The sequence below is a fragment of the Lactuca sativa genome, chromosome 2 (genome assembly GCF_002870075.4).
Source record: "Lactuca sativa cultivar Salinas chromosome 2, Lsat_Salinas_v11, whole genome shotgun sequence".
In the NCBI taxonomy this organism is placed as follows: Eukaryota; Viridiplantae; Streptophyta; class Magnoliopsida; order Asterales; family Asteraceae; genus Lactuca; species Lactuca sativa.
The window spans coordinates 123,155,911-123,177,288 of NC_056624.2; the positions used below are offsets into that span (position 1 = coordinate 123,155,911).

The 21,378-nt window shown below is 40.3% G+C and overlaps 1 non-coding gene across 1 annotated transcript; it reads left to right on the plus strand.

The window, feature by feature from the left end:
* Positions 1-12,063: 12,063 nt before the first annotated feature.
* Positions 12,064-12,170, plus strand: LOC111888511 (small nucleolar RNA R71). Its single transcript, XR_002849242.1, has one exon. It is a non-coding gene; the product is annotated as a small nucleolar RNA R71 (small nucleolar RNA).
* The last annotated feature ends 9,208 nt before the right edge of the window (positions 12,171-21,378 follow it).

Below are 21,378 nucleotides of genomic sequence, written 5' to 3' on the forward strand. Positions count from 1 at the left end.
CTAATTGTCATCAAACGGGATTATCTAAGAATGTGAACTGCAGTGAGAAAAAGTATTATGTCGTGACGATTGTCGTCAAAAGTAGTGATGCTTAACCTGGGTGGTATGTGTACCTGTCTATGTTGGGCTTTGGAGTATTTGATAGTGAACTTAGTGGAGTGATGAATCAAGGATGAGATTATAGGGTGATAAGAGAGTGAGTGGATCCGAGTGGGAGTAATCACTTGAGATTACTAGAGAAAACCATGGGGTGAGCCCATGGCGAGTGAGAGAGTATTATGAAACTGCACGGAGCCATAGCTTTCACTGGCAAGTGAGAAAGTGTGACATCCCCATTTTCACGGCCAGAAAAGACCGATCTAATTTACGCTTTAAAAATAATTTTCAGAATAATCCTTTGATTTAAAAGAGTTGCGGAATTTGTTCCCAAAACGAAATATAATAAACAAAATTTATCAAAGCATTCCTTAAAGAAATGTATTTTCATATATAACAAAACTCCAGATGTCATGTTCTGATACATACCAAAAGCATAAACGACACATTATAAGCCTTACAACAGTTATATACAACTACTGGCCTATAAACAAAATATCTTCACAAGCTGTCCAACTTATGCTCTCACGCCACTACCTGTAATACAAAGAAACTGAGTGGGTCAGGCTTGGGAGCCTGGTGAGCATATAGGTTTTCAACCCACAATAAATAATTATATTTAATTTTCACCAACCAACAATAACCCGATTACCCATTCCCGTTATCCTCACTTTACGTCCCTAAAACAATAACTATCACGAGGGACCTAGTCTAGGAATTTTCATCGGGATGGACATTACTGCAAAGGGGTTTCCACAACAATAGATGTCCTAAAGGAAACCATGAGGGGGATAGAGTACACCAGTGAACACATCGTTCACAATACCAACAGGTTATGAGCCTGCCAGCGTTCCATTGGACTGTCTAGAAAGAGTCTGTGGTTGCCATACATACGCCGCTAGATGACTAAGTAAACAACAACATCGGGGCCTCTCATCAATTTATCTCACGTCAACTATCTACCCATGTTCTAACCTAACATATTCTATAGATAACAATATATAAACATACATTCATATATAACTTAAAACTTGATGAGATATTCATTCAATACACATTCCAAATAAACAGATCACACACACACACACATATATATATATATATATATATATCACGTACTTTATATGAGATACTTCATAGTTATGTGTTACAAGAAAAGGGAAGATACCCTCACTCAAAACATATACTTAATACATACAACAATACTTCTAATAAAATTCATTTATATGAAAAGGACTATGTACTCACTTGATAAGACAATGCTCGAAAAGCACTACGACTCTTAAAATGGTATTCTTCGGTGAAACTGTGATATCTTCACATGCCGGGCTTCTCGTGGGTAGAGCTTCGACTCAAAACTCTTTTCTTCTCGGGATCTTCGAGGCTTCGGGACTCGCTTCGGGTCTCGAGATGATACCAGGGATTCGGGAGTACTTCAAGACGGCTAGAGAGAGTATCAGGAGTGAGAGAATGGGGAATTAGCAACCATGGTCGGCTGCCCTTCAACTTCTATTTATAGGGCTGAAAATCTGTGCTCACGTCGTGAGCTCGATATGTCATTGCGTTCATCATTCAGCCACTTGCTCTGGAAGGCACCCATCACCTGCTCACGCCATGAACACTATGCTTACGTTGTGAGCTCTGACACAGGTGGAAGTTCATGCCCCAAAATTCAGAAATTCATATCTTTCATATACGAGCTCCGTTTTCGACGCTCTTTATATACACAGATAGGTGATATTATGCTCTACAACTCTCGTTTAGACTCCATCGGCTAATTTTGAATTTAACTTTTATTATATTATTTTAGTAGGCCGGGACCGAAAAACTCTGTTAGGAATTCACAACTTCTTCATCTAATGTCTGTTTTCATCTGTCTTTTTACCGTTGGACTACTATCGATGAGATCTTCGATTCTTGTTTAGATTGTTTCTGCTAGAAATCACTCGATCTCGTATTCAAACTTTGGGTTGCATATTGCGAGGTCGAAACTTCGAAAAATCATAACTTCCTCACACGAAGTCAGATTTAGGTGTTCTTTTTATGCACACTCTCGATTTAACATATTCTACGACTTTCGTTTAGGTCAATAAGGCTAAATATTGTTCTATCGTAAATTCAGTATTTACGTCCTACAGCGTCGTGTTGAATCTGTCTCGAAACTTCGACAAGGTGATGTGTGTAAATGTACTTGTTTTATTCCTACTTTTTATTAATAAATTTAGCACACAAAGGCAGTGAACTTGTCTTTTAGTGGTATAGTTTAGTAAGTAAGGTATCGAACTCAGGGAACGGAAAACTAAACTAATGGCTAATTTTAACTAAGCAATTAATGAAAGTAAAAGGTTTTTCTTCTAGTTTTGCAAGACTAGAAACTTAAGCACACCATAAAACACTTAATTAACTAAATAACTAAAGCAAACAACTAATTCACCAAATTTGATAAACATGTTTCTATTTAGGTTCAACCAATTCACTCCTATGGTTATTTTGTATTTATGATAGATTAATTGTTATTGGCTACCAATTATAGTGGTTAGGTTCATGTTCATTACTCCTAACCCTTAGACAATTAATTAATTCAAGCAGCGATCAAGTGTTTAAGCTAATTAATTCCCTAGATTAACAATTTGGATTAAATAAGATTTGTAGTGGTTAATCAATTTAGTGGTTCAATTAACCTCTTGTTTGATGGTTTCTCAAACAAGCTCACACATTAATCTAACTATTGTCTCATTAATCTTAGTTTCATAATCATTATTCCTAAGCATATGAGTTAGTGTTCACATAGACATATGAGGTTAACAACTAAGAGATGTTCATGCAGCTTAATTGTCTTCCAATTAACATAAAATAATTGTGATTAATGCATAAGGTTCTTTAACAAACTTAATTTAATAGATCACCAATAAACAATTAACCAAAAGCTAAGAATTAAACCATAAGAGTTCCTTGGTATTCCCCAAACAGAAACAAAAACGTATTTAGCTCATAGTTGCAGTAAAAACAAACACAAAAACAAGTTTAGCTAGATTAAACATACTCAATTCCTAAAGCTAAGTGGAATGATTAACCTAGTTGCTTCAATTCTTCAAAAGGTTGAAGATTAGAATTCCTCAGCACCTTCAAGGGTTCTCAATCGCAGCTGGATCTTCAAAAACCGCCAGAAAAGTAGTCCCATCGGATAAAGGTTCGGTTTTTATAGATATCTCAAAACAGGGTGTACTCGGCGAGTAGCAGACCCAACTCGCCGAGTAGACTCGTAGTTATCCGTCTTAAATCAGGAGTCGTGGCTATCTTCTGGAATATTCTACTGGACTCGCCGAGTAGGCTCGTGTACTCGCCGAGTAGATAAACTTTTGTCCCTCAATCTTCATTCTTTGGTCTCTAATTGCTTTCCCTTGTTCCCTTTCACTCCTAAGCACGTCTTTTGGACTGGAAACAAAATTTAAACAATATTAAGTACCTTTTGTCCATATTATTCACATAATTAGTTAAAAATGAATAAAAATGTATGCTAAATAACTAACTAATTATGCACATATCAAAATACCGCACACTTGACTTTTGCTTGCCCCCAAGCAAAACTGAATTTTAAACATATTAGAATCACATATAACAATTCCAATCTAACCCAACCATTATGCCAAGACCGCAACGCATGCCTTTGTGTCTAAAATTGTCCTAAGTACCCCCATACTCCAAATACTCACAATCCTCATAAACATTCGCCCACTCACCCCGAACTATGCTCATTTTATGCAACCCTCCGAATCCATCTGCAGAAAACCTCTTACCCTCAAGGTATTTTTAATTGAGCAACCCAAGCATAGATAATCTAGAATTACAACTTTTCGATATCACTATGGAGCTCTTTTGAATTCTTCACTTCCTTGATAATTTGATTTTTGATCTCTTTGAATTCACCACCTTTATTGTTTGATTTTTGGTATCTTCAACTTTTTGAATTTCTTGGAATTTTGATCTTTTGATCTTTTGATCTTCACTTTATTTGCTCCAAAATTCTTCAACTTTTCTTGCAATTCTCTCTTTGTTTTTTTTACATGTACCTCACTTTTTTCACTCAATAAACCTACATGCTTAAGCAGGGGCGCTCAACCTCAACCTTTATTGGCAAACGATAACAATTTTCCTAGATACATTTCAGGTTTAGGCTGCTAAACATATTGCATCCCTCAGGCTGAGCGGGGTCGTGTTTTTGTCCCATGATTTCACTGGAATAATGAAGCCACAAATGCACTAGAATGTGTATAGGCTCAACTAAACATTTGGGTTTTCATGCAATCATCAACACAATTCTAAAATGGAATCCTAATTTGCTTTTACCAAAATTTTCTAAATTAAGTCCCTAAGTAATACTTTTGGTATGCAAAAATTTTTAAAATTAGCCTAAATTAAGATTCTAAATTTTCTAATATGTGACCAACCCCCTACCCCACACTTATTTTATGCAATGCCCTCATTGCATACTATGCAAATAATAAAAATGCAAATATATAGAGGGAATTGGAACAAACTCCCCTGGGGTAGCTGTCGATAGGTTGATACTCTCTTCTTCAGTCCTTCTTCTCTTGACTTTATCCATGGGAACAGCTCATCCATGGCTTGGGTGTCATGCGTCTCGTGTGGTTGACAACTCGAAAACTTCACGGAACAAGCTTCTTAGAAAATTCCCAGTAACAATTGTTGACAAAAAGTGGATAAATGCAACAGTGAAATTACTGAAAACAGCTCTGGAGTTCGAAAATTGCCAGTCTACGTGACGAGTAGTGGCGTGTATTCAGCGAGTATCTCTTGACTTGGAACTATATCGTGTAGTATCTCAGGTACTCGCCGAGTAGAGTTTGTGCACTCGGCGAGTAGGCGCTGTATTGACAAAACTGGTCTAGCTGATATTCCTTCCGACTCAGGTCTTGAACTTGGTAATTTCACTGACCCTCACTCTAATTCCTTCAGCAGAAGCATTCTCCATTACTCTCGACTCTCACGGACGCAATCCTAAGGACAAGACTCCATATTTTTCTTGAAAACCTTTCATTCCTCACTTGACCCTCACAATTTAGTATGCTTCCTAATCTTCTATCCCTGAAAAATAAACAACTAAAAGTGAAAGTAATAACCATCCCAACAAAAAATAAAAATCATCCAAGTGTTTGACAATTGTTCAAAACATAACAAAACATCATAAACACACAAAACATAAAAGAAAATTCTTCATCCTTAGTCTTCCATGTCAGCTCCTCCCGCGCCACTTCCTCCTTCTCCATCTCTTCTCCTCATTCGCTCGTCCCAACTCATAATGTATGGATAGCCGAGCTCGGGTCTTGGGGCAAAATTCAACTGTTGGAAGAGGTATTCAAAAGATTGGTTATTATAATTCACCCCTCGTCCAATGTCATCCAAGTAGCGTCGATACTCCAATTGGTTCCATCCATCATTATCCTCCTCCACCGGAATAACCGATGGGTCTTCCCGCACCCGCTCACTACGTTGTCGGACCCGCCTTCCCGGCTCCTCGGGAATTGCCGGCTCGTCTTCATGTGGAATGGTGAATGAGTCGGCAAACTTCTCGACTATCCGTGCCCTCCGATATAGTGCAGTGTTGAATGGTGGAGGGTGGATAATCGTGAGTGCCCTAGCTTGTTGCAACTCTAGGACCCCAAATGACTTCGCTAGCCTAGTGACAAACATGCCTCCATTGATTTTTGAGTTGACTTTTTCCTTAACTGCCCCTTCAGCAAGGAATTTGGCAATGTAATAGGGGAGGTTGCAAAAAGCGTCGGGAGTAATAATACTCCATAGATAGAAGATATCAAGGGTTGGGACCTTGTCCCAATCCTTTCGCATGTTGATGGTGCTAGCCACAAAGCGGTGAATGAGGTGGTGTATTGGTGAGCGAATGTGGCCTTCCTGAGCGGTGGAAGGGATATACACCCGGTTAGCGATCGTGTTCCACCATGTAGAAGCCACCACTGCCTCGGGAAGTTCCTTATGTCAGTTCTCCAAAAAAGCTTCAAAGTCTTCAGACATCATCGTGCTCTAGTCATAAATTCCTAGCCTCCAAGAAAACTCAGCAATGCTGCATTGTCGCAACTCCCCACCCAAAGAAAAAGAAATTGTGTTGGGGTTGTAATACTCACTACCACCTCGAAATGAGATGGTAGCAAAAAATTCCCAACACAAATCGGCATATATAGGCTCTTGAATCTTGAATAGTTGTAACCAACCGTCACATGTGATGGTGGTATACCCCCAACTGCATTCCTTCACCAAGTAAGGTGTAAGCTCCTCCTCCAATCCCACATTTCCCAACCACCCCCAGTCAACTGCGTTTGGTAAATGGATTTCCTTTTGCTTGAGCGCCTCCAATCTGTTTTTGGCCCTTGTTTGTGATGACTTGGAAGTGATTTGTTGAAAAGAAAGCCATGGTATATCACTTTGGCTCCCCCACGAGAAGACTGCCCCCTTCTGTCCATGATACCTGCATAAAAACATCAAAAAACACACAAACAAACAATACCCAGTAATTAAAAACGAAGAAATCGGGTTTGAATAGTCATCTACTCGCTGAGTACACGACCTACTCGGCGAGTAGGATGAACATCGGGACTGTTCGGTGCCGGACCTGTATAGACTGTCCAAAAATCCAAATTCTTCATAGGGGTTTGTTGTAATTAGTTATCTAACCATAAATCTAAAAGAAATTCCTCATAACATTACCTAATTCATGGCTAAATTAAAACCCTAGAATTTGAGGAAACCCCCAAATCCGAAATCAAGCAAAATCGGGGCAAATCTATGATAAAGATTGAACCTTTAATGAGTTTAAAGAGTAAAGATGTTACCTTTTTCTTTGAATGATGAAGATTGAGTGGAAAATCGAAGATAATCGGACGAAATCGCACGAAATCGCTGGCTGCTTGAGAAATCGCTGTGCACGGCGAGTATGGGGGTTAAATGGGTGAAAACCCTCTTTTTTACAGATTTATATTTCATCTGTGTAAAGTGGCTACTCGCCGAGTAGAAAGGTTCAACTCGCCGAGTATAAATGCCGTTACGTGTTTTATCGGGCTTCTCGGGTAGGTACTTGCCTAGTATACGTGCCAACTCGGCGAGTAAACCTTGCAGATTGAAAAAATTGTGAAAATTTTGAAAAAATTAATGTATTTTCTCATGTTTTTAAGCCATCCACCCCACACTCTAGGCATTGCTTGTCCTCAAGCAGTTATGTTCTTAAAAGTAGATGAAGAAAAGGAAAAATAATGAAAATAAAGAAAAGGAAAGAAAATGCAAACTTGAAACTCAGGTTGCCTCCGGAGAAGCGCTTCTTTTTTGGGAGTCATTAGCTGGACTCCTCCCCTTCTACGTGGTTGCAATCCCTTCTAGCAGCAGCAACTCTTCCATTCCTTCATTCCGGGGGACTCCTTCTTCATACTTTTTGACCCTATGACCATTGACCTTGAAAGGCGTGCCATCTCTTGATAATAGCTCTATAGCACCATGTGGAAACACCGTCTTCACTAGAAAAGGACCATCCTATCCTGACTTGAGTTTTCCCGAGAAAAGCTTTAGTCATGAATTAAAGAGCAACACTTTTTGGCCTTCATGAATTTCTTTATCGTTAATCCTTTTGTCATGCCACATCTTCGTCTTCTCTTTATAAAGCCATGAAATAGAGTATGCATCATTCCTCAGCTCCTCAGGAGCATTCATTTGCATCAACCGGTTGCTATTTAGTTCCTCCATGTTGAAGTTACACCTCTTTAAAGCCCAAAATGCCTTATGCTCTAGCTCCTCCGGCAAATGGCATTGCTTTCCATAAACTAACCTATATGGTGTAGTACCAATAGGTGTTTTGAAAGCTGTACGGAAAGCCCAAAGTGCATCATCTAGCTTATCCGACCATTCCTTGCGATTGCTCCCCACCGATTTCTCCAAAATGCGCTTTAAGGCTCGATTTGTCACTTCGGTTTGTCCACTAGTTTGTGGATGGTATGATGTGGAAAACTTATGGGTTACCCCATATTTCTTTAACACCTTTTCCAATTGGTCATTGGCAAAATGTGTGCCTCGGTCACTTATAAGAGCTTTCGGGACTCCAAATCGTGCAAATAATTTCTTTAAAAACCGCACCACCACCTGACCGTCATTTGTTGGTAACGCTTGTGCCTCCGCCCATTTGGATACATAATCCACCGCCACTAGTATGTATTTGTTTCTTTTAGACATGGGAAATGGTCCCATGAAGTCGATTCCCCACACATGAAACACCTCGCACACTTGGATACTATGTTGTGGCATTTCATTTCAAGATGAAATGTTTCCCACTCTTTGACAGGCATCACATTCTTTGACAATTTGGGCTGCATCTTTAAAAATTGTGGGCCAATAGAACCCAATGTCAAAGATCTTCTTTGCAGTGTAGTGTGCTCCATGATGTCCACTCGTGGGCCCGCTATGACAATGCTCTAATATTTTCCGGCTTTCCTTCCCGAATACGCATCTTCGAACGATCCCATCCGCACAGCTCCGAAAGAGTTATGACTCATCCCAAAAGTAATATTTTAATTCAGAAAAGAATTTCTTCTTTTGTTGACTGCTAAAATCTTTCGGGATGTATTTTGTAGCTAAATAATTAGCTATGTCTGCGAACCATGGCTCTTCGCCCACTGTCACCATAATGTACTCGTCCGGGATGTCGTCTCCAACTTTATCTTCTTGCAATTGCGGGTTCTCAAGCCTTGACAAGTGGTCAACTGCTACATTCTCCATTCCCTTCTTGTCTCGTATCTCTATGTCGAACTCTTGAAGAAGTAGCACCCATCGTATCAGTCTTGGCTTGGCATCTTGTTTTGCAAACAAATACTTGATAGCCGAGTGGTCAGTAAAAACGGTAGTTTTGGATAAAACCAAGTAAGGGCGGAATTTGTCAAAGGTATACACCACAACTAATAATTCCTTTTCAGTGGTGGTGTAATTCTCTTGGGCTGGATTTAGAGTCTTGCTAGCATAATATATGGGTCGAAAGTGCTTATCAACCCTTTGACCAAGGACAGCTCCTAATGCAAAGTCACTAGCATCACACTTAATCTCAAAGGGTAAGTTCCAATTTGGTGCAATAATGATCGGGGCAGTAGTTAATTTTTCCTTTAAACATTCAAATGCCTCAAAACATTCTTTAGTAAAAGTAAATGGTTCATCTTTTAGTAGTAATTGTGTTAGAGGTCTAGTTATTTTGGAAAAATCTTTTATGAAACGTCAGTAAAAGCCCGCGTGTCCTAGGAAACTCCTAATGCCCTTCACATTAGTTGGTGGGGGTAATTTGGCAATGGTGCCAATCTTTGCCCTATCCACTTCAATTCCCATTTTAGAAACCTTGTGGCCCAAACCTATACCCTCCTTGACCATAAAGTGACATTTCTCCCAATTGACGACCAAGTCGTTTTTTTCACACCTATCAAGCATTAAGTCAAGATTTGTGAGACAATCATGGAAAAAAGATCCAAAAAAGGAAAATTCGTCCATAAAAACTTCCATGAATTTTTCCACCATATCGTGGAATATGGCTGTCATACACCTTTGAAAAGTCGCGGGTGCATTGCATAGCCCAAAAGGCATGCATCTATAAGCAAAAGTCCCACTTGGGCAAGTGAATGTGGTCTTTTCTTGGTCCATTGGGTCTATGGGTATTTGAAAATAACCCGATAGTCTTTCTAACATTTTATAATTCCCGTATGTAAGAGTTTGACCACTTCCTTCTTGACTACTTCTTGCATGTTTGGGTTTAACCTTCTTTGGTGTTGTACAACCGGCTTTGCTCCTTCTTCCAGATTGATCTTGTGGGAGCAATAAGATGGGCTTATTCCCTTGATGTCGGTGATGCTCCATGCTATGGCCCGCTTTCGCTTCTTCAATACTTGCACGAGCTCTTCCTTTTCAGAATTGGATAGGTCAGCGGCTATGATTACAGGCTTTTGGTTGCCTTCTTCAAGGAAAGCATACTCCAAATGTTCTGGTAAAGTTTTGAGGTCTGATTTTTGGTTCTGACTGTTGGACTCGCCGAGTGCAGGTAGGGTACTCGGCGAGTTTGTGGCTGTATTCACGACTTCTACCTTTTCTGGGGAGGAACTTGGCGAGTAGATCGGTCCTACTCGACGAGTAGGACTGTCAGTGTGTTTCACCAATTCTTCATAATCTGCTTCTTCCAGCAGTCTTTCAATTTCCATCAAGTCTTTTTTCTGGATCAAATTCTTCATCATCAGTTGTGAACTTGCTGGAATCTTCAGTTATGCATTCCTCCAATAATTCGTCAAGCATATCAATTGAGAATGCCATGTCGTCACTGTTCCTCGAATACTTCATAGCTTGGTCTACCCCAAATGTGACTGAATCTTCTCCTACCTGCAAGGTGAGCTTCGAGTCCCTCATGTCTACTATAGCACTTGCCGTGTTGAGGAAGGGCCTTCAAAGGATGATTGGCACTTGTGGATCTGCCTCCATGTCTAGAATGATGAAATCAGCGGGAAAGACGAATTTGTCCACCTTGACTAGTATTTCTTCGCATATGCCTCTTGGGAGGTGAGTGTCTTGTTTGCCAAATGAATTGCCATGCGAATTGGCCTAGGTTCCGGGAGATCCAGCTTCTTAAAGAATGAATATGGCATTAGGTTCACACTTGCTCCCGAATCGGCTAAGGCATGAATGGTGGCCAAGTTTCCAAATTGGCAAGGTAAAGTCAAACTCCCCGGATCACCTTTTTTCTTCGGTAGCTTATTTAGCATGGCAGCTGAGCAGTTTTCATTGAGTACTACCTTCTTCACTTCTTCCATCTTCTTTCTATTAGTGAGAAGTTCCTTAAGGAACTTCGCATATTTGGGCATTTGCATGACGGCTTCAATGATGGGTATGTTGATTTGAAGAGTCTTGATATGATCTAGAAACTTCTGATACTCCTCTTCCTGCTTCTCCTTCTTAGCTTGGGCTGGGTATGGCATTGGAGGCTGGTAAAGCTTTTCAGGGACCTGCTCGTTGGGATTTGGTGGTGTACTCGCCGAGTGCATACGTGGTACTCGGCGAGTAGGGCTGTCAGATTGTATGTTTTGGTTTTCTGCTTGCTTTTTTGCCTCCACCTTCTGTGATTCCTTGGATGCCTCAGTCTGAATAGGTGCCATGGGAGTGATTATCTTCCCTCCTCTTGTTGTGACTATGTTTATGTGTGCGCCTCGTGGGTTATTTTTAGTTTTGCTAGGAAGTTCACCCGGTGACCTTTGGTTGATTTGTTGAGCAAGTTTCCCAAGCTGCGTTTCTATATTGTGGATAGATGCTTGCTGGTTCCTAAGCATGGTCCTTGTTTCTTGAATTGCAGCATCATGATCACTATGTCTTTTTTCTGAAGCAGCTACAAATTTGGTGAGCATTTCTTCCAAGCTTGGCTTCCTCTCTTGCACCGGCTCCTCCTTTTGGTAGAACCCTCTCCCTTTTTGCCTAAACCTTTCCTCCTTGGCTTTCTTGTACTCTTCATAAGGGAGCCACTCTTTCTTTTGTTTGCGCCAGTCTTCATCATATCGGTCTCCACTTGAGTAACACACTTGCACCTTCTTATTGCCATTCTCATCTAAATCACAGTCTCTAGTGAGGTGAGGCCCATTGCAATTTTCACAACCCACCCGAATAGCATGAATCATTTGATCCATTTTATCCATCCTCCTATCCATGGTTTTTAGCATAGCCATGACCGCGGATAAGTCTTCAGTAGCTGCATAAGCGGCTTCTCTACTAACATCATGTCTAGGGTTGTGGTATTCTCTAGAGTGTTTAGAGAATTCTTCAATCAATTCTTTGATCACCGGGGGCGGCTTCTTTATGAGCAGGCCTTGCGAGTCTAGTAACTGCCTGATTGTGACATTGACTCCATCATAGAAGATGGAGACTTCTTGCTGGCTGTTTAGGTCATGATGTGGGCAATTTCTTAGTAGGCTCTTGTACCTCTCCCATGCTTCATATAGTGACTCTCCAACTTGTTGTTCAAAGTTAGCAATGGCCTTCTTCAACTTGGCTATCTTGGAAGGTGGGCAAAAGTGATCAATGAATTCTTCTTTCATCTTGGCCCAAGTGGTGACTGATCCGGGGGGAAGTGACTTGAGCCAGTCTTTTGCAGCACCTTTGAATGTCACCGGAAGCATACGAAGTAGCTGAGTCTCGCGGGGCACGTTTGGAACATTGAAGTAATCAGATACATCATTGACTTCGTCCAAATGCTTGTAGGCATCTTCATGGTCTTTTCCATAAAACGATATTTCTTTAAGTAAAGCTAGGATATGACCCTTTAGCTCGAAAGTAGCAGTCGCGGGAATTGTGGGTTGCACAAGTCCCGGGCCAGTGTCGTCGCGCATCCTCTTCTTCCATTCTCCCATGGGGATTTCATCAATGTTAGCCATTGTGATAGCTAACTCTTCCTCGGAATCGGTTTCGTGCTCGTATGTAGGCTCCTCTTCTTCCTCGGTCTCGTACTCGATATCTTCTTGAATTGGGTCTTCGATTGTCAAAGAGGCACTGGATGCTCCTGATTTGCTGCTCTTCTTTTTCCCAAAAACAGTCTTCAAATTGGACAAAGGTGACTTCTTTGGTGTACTCGAGCTCTCCACGTCCTTTCCTTTGTTCCTTTTCAATGCAGATTCGGGCTCTTCAAACGGGGGTACCAGCGGGGTGTTTGATCCTCTGGTCATGAAAGTCCAAATAAACAAGTTAAAAACGTAAAAAGAACAAAAAAATGTACTAAAAAAATTGAAAATTAATCTGCCAAATACGCTTGTACTCGCCGAGTAGGTGCGACTGCACTCGGTGAGTATCAGTGTAATTTTGAAGATTTCTTAAACTTAATTTTTAAAACTAAAACAGATGCTAAAACCTAATTTCTAACTACTAATTTGCAATAAATTAACTTTGTGCCAGTAAACTCACACAAAGGATCGAAAAAATTAGGGATTAGATTAATTATTTAGAACCGTTCCCCGGCAATGGCGCCAAAAACTTGATGTGTGTAAATGCACTTGTTTTATTCCTACTTTTTATTAATAAATTTAGCACACAAAGGTAGTGGACCTGTCTTTTAGTGGTATAGTTTAGTAAGTAAGGTATCAAACTCAGGGAACGAAAAATTAAACTAATGGCTAATTTTAACTAAGCAATTAATGAAAGTAAAAGGTTTTTCTCTAGTTTTGCAAGACTAGAAACTTAAGCACACCATAAAACACTTAATTAACTAAATAACTAAAGCAAACAACTAATTCACCAAATTTGATAAACATGTTTCTATTTAGGTTCAACCAATTCACTCCAATGGTTATTTTGTATTTATGATAGATTAATTGTTATTGGCTACCAATTATAGTGGTTAGGTTCATGTTCATTACTCCTAACCCTTAGACAATTAATTAATTCAAGCAGTGATCAATTTTTTAAGCTAATTAATTCCCTAGATTAACAATTTGGATTAAATAAGATTTGTAGTGGTTAATCAATTTAGTGGTTCAATTAACCTCTTGTTTGATGGTTTCTCAAACAAGCTCACACATTAATTTAACTATTGTCTCATTAATCTTAGTTTCATAATCATTATTCCTAAGCATATGAGTTAGTGTTCACATAGACATATGAGGTTAACAACTAAGAGATGTTCATGCAGCTTAATTGTCTTCCAATTAACAGAAAATAATTGTGATTAATGCATAAGGTTCTTTAACAAACTTAATTTAATAGATCACCAATAAACAATTAACAAAAAGCTAAGAATTAAACCATAGGAGTTCCTTGGTATTCCCCAAACAGAAACAAAAACGTATTTAGCTCATAGTTGCAGTAAAAACAAACACAAAAACAAGTTTAGCTAGATTAAACATACTCAATTCCTAAAGCTAAATGGAATGATTAACCTAGTTGCTTCAATTATTCAAAAGGTTGAAGATTAGAATTCCTCAGCGCCTTCAAGGGTTCTCAATCGCAGCTGGATCTTCAAAAACCGCCAGAAAAGTAGTCCCATCGAATAAAGGCTCGGTTTTTATAGATATCTCAAAACAGGGTGTACTCGGCGATTAGCAGACCCAACTCGCCGAGTAGACTCGTAGTTATCCGTCTTAAATCAGGAGTCGTGGCTATCTTCTGGAATATTCTACTGGACTCGCCGAGTAGGCTCGTGTACTCGCCGAGTAGATAAACTTTTGTCCCTCAATCTTCATTTTTTGGTCTCTAATTGCTTTCCCTTGTTCCCTTTCACTCCCAAGCATGTCTTTTGGACTGAAAACAAAATTTAAACAATATTAAGTACCTTTTGTCCATATTATTCACATAATTAGTTAAAAATGAATAAAAATGTATGCTAAATAACTAACTAATTATGCACATATCAAAATACCCCACACTTGACTTTTGCTTGCCCTAAGCAAAACTGAATTTTAAACATATTAGAATCACATATAACAATTCCAATCTAACCCAACCATTAAGCCAAGACCGCAACGCATGCGTTTGTGTCTAAAATTGTCCTAAGTACCCCCATACTGCAAATACTCACAATCATCATAAACATTCGCCCACTCACCCGAACTATGCTCATTTTATGCAACCCTCTGAATCCATCCGCAGAAAACCTCTTACCCTCAAGGTATTTTTAATTGAGCAACCCAAGCATACATAATCTAGAATTACAACTCTTCGATACCAGTGTGGAGCTCTTTTGAATTCTTCACTTCCTTGATAATTTGATCTTTGATCTCTTTGAATTCACCACCTTTATTGTTTGATTTTTGGTATCTTCAACTTTTTGAATTTCTTGGAATTTTGATCTTTTGATCTTCACTTTATTTGCTCCAAAATTCTTCAACTTTTCTTGCAATTCTCTCTTTGTTTTTTATTTTTTATTTTTTTACATGTACCTCACTTTTTTCACTCAATAAACCTACATGCTTAAGCAGGGGCGCTCAACCTCAACCTTTATTGGCAAACGATAATAATTTTCCTGGATACATTTCAGGTTTAGGCTGCTTAACATATTGCATCCCTCAGGCTGAGCGGGGTCGTGTTTTTGTCCCATGATTTCACTGGAATAATGAAGCCACAAATGCACTAGAATGTGTATAGGCTCAACTAAACATTTGGGTTTTCATGCAATCATCAACACAATTCTAAAACGGAATCCTAATTTGCTTTTACCAAAATTTTCTAAATTAAGTTCCTAAGTAATATTTTTGGTATGCAACAATTTTTAAAATTAGCCTAAATTAAGATTCTAAATTTTCTAATATGTGACCAACCCCCTACCCCACACTTATTTTATGAAATGCCCTCATTGCATACTATTTAAATAATAAAAATGCAAATATATAGAGGGAATTGGAACAAACTCCCCTGGGGTAGTAGTCGATAGGTTGATACTCTCCTCTTCAGCTCCTTCTTCTCTTGACTTTAGCCATGGGAACAACTCATCCATGGCTTGGGTGTCATGCGTCTCGTGTGGTTGACAGCTCGAAAACTTCACGGAACAAGCTTCTTAGAAAATTCCCAGTAACAATTGTTGACAAAAAATGGATAAATGCCGCAGTGAAATTACTGAAAACAGCTCTGGAGTTCGAAAATTGCCAGTCTACTCGGCGAGTAGTGACGTGTACTCGGCGAGTATCTCTTGACTTGGAACTATATCGTGTAGTATCTCAGGTAATCGCCGAGTGGAGTTTGTGCACTCGGCGAGTAGGCGCTGTATTGACAAAACTGGTCTAGCTGATATTCCTTTCGACTCAGGTTTTGAACTTGGTAATTTCACTGACCCTCACTCTAGTTCCTTCAGCAGCAGCATTCTCCATTACTCTCGACTCTCACGGACGCAATCCTAAGGACAAGACTCCATATTTTTCTTGAAAACCTCTCATTCCTCACTTGACCCTCACAATTTAGTATGCTTCCTAATCTTCTATCCCTGAAAAATAAACAACTAAAAGTGAAAGTAATAACCATCCCAACAAAAAATAAAAATCATCCAAGTGTTTGACAATTGTTCAAAACATAACAAAACATCATAAACACGCAAAACATAAAAGAAAATTCTTCATCCTTAGTCTTCCATGTCAGCTCCTCCCGCACCACTTCCTCCTTCTCCATCTCTTCTCCTCATTTGCTCGTCCCAACTCATAATGTATGGATAGCCGGGCCCAGGTCTTGGGGCAATATTCAACTGTTGGAAGAGGTATTCAAAAGATTGGTGATTATAATTCACCCCTCGTCCAATGTCATCCAAGTAGCATCGATACTCCAATTGGTTCCATCCATCATTGTCCTCCTCCACCGGAATAACCGGTGGGTCTTCCCGCACTCGCTCACTACGTTGTCGGACCCGCCTTCCCGGCTCCTCGGGAATTGCCGGCTCGTCTTCATGTGGAATGGTGAATGAGTCGCCAAACATCTCGACTATCCATGCCCTCCGATATAGTGCAGTGTTGAATGGTGGAGGGTGCATAACCGTGAGTGCCCTAGCTTGTTGCAACTATAGGACCCCAAATGACTTCGCTAGCCTAGTGACAAACATGCCTCCATTGATTTTTGAGTTGACTTTTTCCTTAACTGCCCCTTCAGCAAGGAATTTGGCAATGCAATATAGGAGGTTGCAAAAAGTGTCGGGAGTAATAATACTCCATAGATAGAAGATATCAAGGGTTGGGACCTTGTCCCAATCCTTTCGCATGTTGATGGTGCTAGGCACAAAGCGGTGAATGATGCGGTGGATTGGTGAGTGAATGTGGCCTTCTTGAGCGGTGGAAGGGATATACACCCGGTTAGCGATCGTGTTCCACCATGTAGAAGCCACCACTGCCTCAGGAAGTTCCTTATGGCAGTTCTCCAAAAACGCTTCAAAGTCTTCAGACATCATCGTGCTCTAGTCATAAATTCCTAGCCTCCAAGAAAACTCAGCAATGCTGCATTGTCGCAACTCCCCACCCAAAGAAAAAGAAATTGTGTTGGGGTTGTAATACTCACTACCACCTCGAAATGAGATGGTAGCAAAAAATTCCCAACACAACTTGGCATATACAGGCTCTTGAATCTTGATTAGTTGTAACCAACCATCACATGTGATGGTGGTATACACCAAACTGTATTCCTTCACCAAGTAAGGTGTAAGCTCCTCCTCCAATCCCACATTTCCCAACCACCCCCAGTCAACTGCGTTTGGTAAATGGATTTCCTTTTGCTTGAGCGCCTCCAATCTGTTTTTGGCCCTTGTTTGTGATGACTTGGAAGTGATTTGTTGAAAAGAAAGCCATGGTATATCACTTTGGCTCCCCCCACGAGAAGACTGCCCCCTTCTGGCCATGATACCTGCATAAAAACATCAAAAAACACACAAACAAACAATACCTAGTAATTAAAAACGAAGAAATCGGGTCTGAATAGTCATCTACTCGCCGAGTACACGACCTACTCGGCGAGTTGGATGAACATCGGGACTGTTCGGTGCCGGACCTGTATAGACTGTCCAAAAATCAAAACTCTTCATAGGGGTTTGTTGTAATTAGTTATCTAACCATAAATCTAAAAGAAATTCCTCATAACATTACCTAATTCATGGCTAAATTAAAACCCTAGAATTTGAGGAAACCCCCAAATCCGAAATCAAGCAAAATCGGGGCAAATCTATGATAAAGATTGAACCTTTAATGAGTTTAAAGTGTAAAGATGTTACCTTTTTCTTTGAATGATGAAGATTGGGTGGAAAATCGAAGAGAATCGGACGAAATCGCACGAAATCGTTGGCTGCTTGAGAAATCGCTGTGCACGGCGAGTATGGGGGTTAAATGGGTGAAACCCTCTTTTTTACAAATTTATATTTCATGTGTGTAAAGTGGCTACTCTCCGAGTAGAAAGGTTCTACTCACCGAGTATAAATGCCGTTACGCGTTTTATCGGGCTACGCGGGCAGGTACTCGCCGAGTATACGTGCCTACTCGGCGAGTAAACCTTGCAGATTGAAAAAATTGTGAAAATTTTGAAAAAATTAATGTATTTTCTCATGTTTTTAAGCCATCCACCCCACACTCTAGGCATTGCTTGTCCTCAAGCAGTTATGTTCTTAAAAGTAGATGAAGAAAAGGAAAAATAATGAAAATAAAGAAAAGGAAAGAAAATGCAAACTTGAAACTCGGGTTGCCTCCCGAGAAGCGCTTCTTTTTAGGGAGTCATTATCTGGACTCCTCCCCTTCTACGTGGTTGCAATCCCTTCTAGCAGTAGCAACTCTTCCATTCCTTCATTCCGGGGGACTCCTTCTTCATACTTTTTGACTCTATGACCATTGACTTTGAAAGGCGTGCCATCTCTTGATAATAGCTCTATAGCACCATGTGGAAACACCGTCTTCACTAGAAAAGGACCATCCCATCCTGACTTGAGTTTTCCCGAGAAAAGCTTTAGTCATGAATTAAAGAGCAACACTTTTTGGCCTTCATGAATTTCTTTATCTTTAATCCTTTTGTCATGCCACATCTTGGTCTTCTCTTTATAAAGCCATGAAATAGAGTATGCATCATTCCTCAGCTCCTCAGGAGCATTCATTTGCATCAACCGGTTGCTATTTAGTTCCTCCATGTTGAAGTTACACCTCTTTAAAGCCCAAAACGCCTTATGCTCTAGCTCCTCCGGCAAATGGCATTGCTTTCCATAAACTAACCTATATGGTGTAGTACCAATAGGTGTTTTGAAAGCTGTACGAAAAGCCCAAAGTGCATCATCTAGCTTATCCGACCATTCCTTGCGATTGCTCCCCACCGATTTCTCCAAAATGCGCTTTAAGGCTCGATTTGTCACTTCGGTTTGTCCACTAGTTTGTGGATGGTATGATGTGGAAAACTTATGGGTTACCCCATATTTCTTTAACACCTTTTCCAATTGGTCATTGGCAAAATGTGTGCCTCGGTCACTTATAAGGGCTTTCGGGACTCCAAATCGTGAAAATAATTTCTTTAAAAACCGCACCACCACCCGACCGTCATTTGTTGGTAACGCTTTTGCCTCCGCCCATTTGGATACATAATCCACCGCCACTAGTATGTATTTGTTTCCTTTAGACATGGGAAATGGTCCCATGAAGTCGATTCCCCACACATCAAACACCTCGCACACTTGGATACTATGTTGTGGCATTTCATTTCGAGATGAAATGTTTCGCACTCTTTGACAGGCATCACATTCTTTGACAAATTGGGCTGCATCTTTAAAAATTGTGGGCCAATAAAACCCAATGTCAAAGATCTTCTTTGCAGTGTAGTGTGCTCCATGATGTCCACCCGTGGGCCCGCTATGACAATGCTCTAATATTTTCCGGCTTTCCTTCCCGAATACGCATCTTCGAACGATCCCATCCGCACAGCTCCGAAAGAGGTATGACTCATCCCAAAAGTAATATTTTAATTCAGAAAAGAATTTCTTCTTTTGTTGACTGCTAAAATCTTTCGGGATGTATTTTGTAGCTAAATAATTAGCTATGTCTGCGAACCATGGCTCTTCGCCCACTGTCACCATAATGTACTCGTCCAGGATGTCGTCTCCAAATTTATCTTCTTGCAATTGCGGGTTCTCAAGCCTTGACAAGTGGTCAACTGCTACATTCTCCATTCCCTTCTTGTCTCGTATCTCTATGTCGAACTCTTGAAGAAGTAGCACCCATCGTATCAGTCTTGTCTTGGCATCTTGTTTTGCAAACAAATACTTGATAGCCGAGTGGTCAGTAAAAACGGTAGTTTTGGATAAAACCAAGTAAGGGCGGAATTTGTCAAAGGTATACACCACAGCTAATAATTCCTTTTCAGTGGTGGTGTAATTCTCTTGGGCTGGATTTAGAGTCTTGCTAGCATAATATATGGGTCGAAAGTGCTTATCAACTCTTTGACCAAGGACAGCTCCTAATGCAAAGTCACTAGCATCACACTTAATCACAAAGGGTAAGTTCCAATTTGGTGCAATAATGATCGGGGCAGTAGTTAATTTTTCCTTTAAACATTCAAATGCCTCAAAACATTCTTTAGTAAAAGTAAATGGTGCATCTTTTAGTAGTAATTGTGTTAGAGGTCTAGTTATTTTGGAAAAATCTTTTATGAAACGCCGGTAAAAGCCCGCGTGTCCTAGGAAACTCCTAATGCCCTTCACATTAGTTGGTGGGGGTAATTTGGCAATGGTGTCAATCTTTGCCCTATCCACTTCAATTCTCATTTTAGAAACCTTGTGGCCCAAACCTATACCCTCCTTGACCATAAAGTGACATTTCTCCCAATTGACGACCAAGTCGTTTTTTTCACACCTAGCAAGCATTAAGTCAAGATTTGTGAGACAATCATGGAAAAAAGATCCAAAAAAGGAAAATTTGTCCATAAAAACTTCCATGAATTTTTCCACCATATCGTAGAATATGGCTGTCATACACCTTTGAAAAGTCGCGGATGCATTGCATAGCCCAAAAGGCATGCATCTATAAGCAAAAGTCCCACTTGGGCAAGTGAATGTGGTCTTTTCTTGGTCCATTGGGTCTATGGGTATTTAAAAATAACCCGATAGTCTTTCTAACATTTGATCAATAATCGATGCACACTCTCCAACCGGTTACCGTTCGTGTCGGAATTAGCTCGTTCTTTTCGTTGGTTATGACCGTCATCCCTCCTTTCTTGGGCACCACTTGGACCGGACTCACCCACGGACTATCGGAAATGGAATAGATAATTCCCGTATGTAAGAGTTTGACCACTTCCTTCTTGACTACTTCTTGCATGTTTGGGTTTAACCTTCTTTGGTGTTGTACAACCGGCTTTGCTCCTTCTTCCAGATTGATCTTGTGGGAGCAATAAGATGGGCTTATTCCCTTGATGTCGGTGATGCTCCATGCTATGGCCCGCTTTCGCTTCTTCAACACTTGCATGAGCTCTTCCTTTTCAGAATTGGACAGGTCAGCGGCTATGATTACAGGCTTTTGGTTGCCTTCTTCATGGAAAGCATACTCCAAATGTTATGGTAAAGTTTTGAGGTCTGATTTTTGGTTCTGACTGTTGGACTCGCCGAGTGCAGGTAGGGTACTCAGCGAGTTTGTGGCTGTATTCACGACTTCTGCCTTTTCTGGGGAGGAACTCGGCGAGTAGATCGGTCCTACTCGGCGAGTAGGACTGTCAGTGTGTTTCACCAATTCTTCATAATCTGCTTCTTCCAGCAGTCTTTCAATTTCCATCAAGTCTTTT